A 3,616-nucleotide genomic window follows, 5' to 3' on the forward strand; every position below is an offset into this window, starting at 1 on the left:
CTACTTTAGCAAGTCATTCCGAGCCTACTTTGGCTTCCATACCTAAAGGATTCAAGCTCCCTACCATAGATAATGGATCGTTTGAAATTCGTCCATCATACATCAATTTGGTGGAACGAAACTTATTTGGAGGGTTAGCTAGTGAAGACCCGGCTAAACATATAGAGAAATTCGTCACTTATTGTTGTTCCATCCCTTTAACTGCTGGGGTGACACAAGAACAGGTGAAGCAGGTGTTCTTTCATTTTTCTCTAAAAGATGGTGTTGCGGAGTGGCTGCGAGATTTGGATATGGAGGATTAAGGAGTTACTGACTGGAATACTCTAGCTCTTGCTTTCTACAAGAGGTACTTTCCACCGCAGAAGACTAACGCATTGAGAAATCAGATTACCAGCTTTAAACAAACAGCTACTGAAGATTTGAATGAAGCGTGGGTTCGCTTCAAAAGATTAGTGCGTTCGGTTCCCCATCATGGTTTTGAAAAGTGGTTTCTTTGCAACCAATTTTATTATTGGTTGTATGATGATCATCGTGCTTTGCTAGATTCTTCGGCTAATGGGAGGTTTCAGAACAACACTACTTCTGATGGCGCGTGGAAGTTGATTGATCAGATTTCTACCCATACTGCTAAGTATTGAAATCCTAGGGGAAGTACGCGTGGTAATGGTGGAGATAGCGGTATCGTGGCACAGTTAGAGGCTCTTTCTGCCCAAATCGCTTAGATGAAGACTACCCAATCTTTGGGTAATAAGGAGATGATTCATGCTATGAGTCAACATGAGGAGTCTTGTGCGCGATGTGGTATGGATGGTCATAATTCAGCTGAGTGTTTGAGCACATTGGACCAGGTTAATGCCTATCATTCTTTCAGGCAAGGTACACCTTTTTCTAATTTTTACAATGAAAGAACGAAGGAACATCCTTTCCTTCAATGGTCTAGTCAGAATGCGCAAAATCCACAGCCGCAACAACCACAGAAAAATTCATATACTATTCCTCAAAACCGTGGTAATCAACCACAAGGAGGATATCAAAGGCAAAATCAAGGAGGTCAGCAGTTTAATAATCGATATCAACAACCTCCTCAACAAAATGCTCAACAAGATCCAAATAATGAGATGGCAGAGTTGAGAAATCTTTTGCAATAAACTTTGTCAATGCAACAAAAGCAGACGGCTCAAATTTCTGAGCTGATTGCCCATAATATGATGTTGGATACACAAGTGGCTCATATGGCGGTTCATAATTCTTCAAAACAGTCTGGAAATATTCCTCCTCAAGGTAAGCAAGCTCATGAGCAAGCTAATGTCATTCAATTGAGGAGCGGTACCACATATCAAAATCCGGAATTGCCAAGTAATGAAGAAGAATTGCCCACTAATGAATATGAGGTACCTTATATACATCCTAAAGGTTTGGGTAATTTAGATCTAAGTGACGATGAAAAAGAAGTTGACGAAACTGAAACACGAGACGAGAATAAAAGCGAGAAAAAGAAAAAAGACGGAACTGTGTTGGTTCCTCGATCGAGTAGCTCCGGGCTCGATCGAGGATCTTCTGTGCTCGATCGAGTGACATCAAGGCTCGATCGAAGCACCTCTATGGTCGATGACGGTGTTTCAAAAATTGATTCTAAAGCTAAGGAAGCCGAGCCGATTACTATTGCACTACCTTTTCCGCATTGTCAACAAAAGTCTAAGCTTGACAAGCAGTTTAGAAGGTTTATGGAGGTAGTGAAGAACTTGCAGGTAAGTGTTCCTTTTACTGAGTTGATCACTCAAGTGTCGGCTTATGCGAAGTTTATGAAAGAGATATTGACAAGGAAGATGTCCTTTGATGAAGTGGAGACCGTTGCTTTTACTCAAAAGTGCAGCGCCGTGTTGCAAGCTAATTCACCACCTAAGCTAAGGGTCCAGGGAGTTTTTCTATTCCTTGTCATATCGGTCATCTTGCTATTAGTAAAGCTCTTTGTGATTTAGGAGCTAGCGTCAGTGTCATGCCTTATTCTATTTGTACGAAATTAAATGTGGGTCAAATGACTGTTACTAATATGACTTTGCAGATGGCTGATTGATATATTAAACACCCATTGGGTGTGTTGGAGGATGTTCCCGTTCGAGTTGGGAAACTCTTCATTCTCATTGATTTTGTTTTCTTAGCTATGGCTGAGGACAACCAAATTCCTATCATCTTGGGTAGACCATTCCTTCACACAACGGGGGCGGTTATAGTTGTTAGGAGAGGGAGACTGACTTTAGCTGTGGGGGATGATACTATTGTTTTTAACTTAGAAAAAGCTTTAAAATATCTCATTATAGAAGAAACTTGTCATAGTATTGATATTGTTGATTTTACTATTGATGAGTGTCTTGTTATGTGTTTAAACAAGGATCCTCTGGAGATTGCCCTTGTTTCTGATTCAGCTGCTGAGACGGGTTCATGGAGTCAAGAAGTGGATGAGATTGAGAAGTTGCTTACTGGAGAGGAATGCCCACATCAAAAGGTATACAACTTAGGTAGCCCTTCCAAGGTTACCGAGGTAAAGAAACCTGAACTTAAACCCCTTCCCTCTTATCTTAAGTATGAATTTTTGGATGACTGTGAAATGAACCCAGTAATTGTCAATGCTAGCCTAACTGAAGGCCAACTTTCTTCTTTGTTGACTATTTTGAAAACTCATAAAAAGGCCATTGGGTATAGCATTGGTGATTTACAAGGTATTAGTCCTGATTTTTGTATGCATCGTATTCACTTGGAAGAAGGCCACAAGCCTAGTGCACAGGGTCAGAGACGACTAAATCCTCCAATGCAGGAGGTGGTAAGGAAAGAGGTACAGAAATTACTTAATGCTGGTATTATTTTCTCTATATCTAATTCTAAGTGGGTCAGTCCTATCCAAGTTGTACCTAAGAAGGGAGGTACTACAGTAGTGAAGAATGATAAGAATGAATTAATTGCTACTAGACTTGTTACAGGTTGGAGGATGTGTATTGATTATAGGAAGTTGAACATGGCTACTAAGAAAGACCACTTCCCACTTCCTTATATTGATCAGATGTTAGAGAGACTAGCATGTCATAGTTATTTCTGTTACCTAGATAGCTACTCCGGTTTCTTTCAGATACCCATTCATCCTGACGATCAGGAAAAGACTACTTCACATGTCCTTATGGTGTATTTGCTTATAGGAGGATGCCTTTTGGTTTATGTAATGCCCCAGCTACCTTTCAGCGTTGTATGATGGCCATATTTTCTGATTACATAGAGTCTATTATGGAGGTCTTTATGGATGATTTCAGTGTTTATGGTACCGATTTTGATGTTTGCTTGAGAAACTTAACTAAGGTCTTGCAGCGCTGTGAGGAGAGCAATCTTGTGCTCAACTGGAAGAAGTGCCACTTCATGGTTACTGAAGGGGTGGTACTTAGTCATTTGGTGTCAGGTAAAGGTATCCAAGTGGATAAAGCTAAGGTTGAGGTAATTGAGCAACTCCCATACCCGGTTAATGTTAAGAGTGTGCGTAGTTTTCTTGGTCATGCGGGGTTCTATCGCCGCTTTATTAAAGATTTTTCTAAAATTGCTCAACCTCTAACTCAACTGCTACATAAAGATACAC

At 40.5% G+C, this 3,616-nt stretch overlaps 1 non-coding gene across 1 annotated transcript; it reads right to left on the bottom strand.

Annotated features, from left to right (window-relative positions):
• Positions 1-371: 371 nt before the first annotated feature.
• Positions 372-478, bottom strand: LOC141625407 (small nucleolar RNA R71). The gene has a single exon (XR_012535190.1). It is a non-coding gene; the product is annotated as a small nucleolar RNA R71 (small nucleolar RNA).
• Positions 479-3,616: the final 3,138 nt, after the last annotated feature.

This window comes from Silene latifolia, chromosome X (genome assembly GCF_048544455.1).
Source record: "Silene latifolia isolate original U9 population chromosome X, ASM4854445v1, whole genome shotgun sequence".
Classification (NCBI taxonomy): domain Eukaryota; kingdom Viridiplantae; phylum Streptophyta; class Magnoliopsida; order Caryophyllales; family Caryophyllaceae; genus Silene; species Silene latifolia.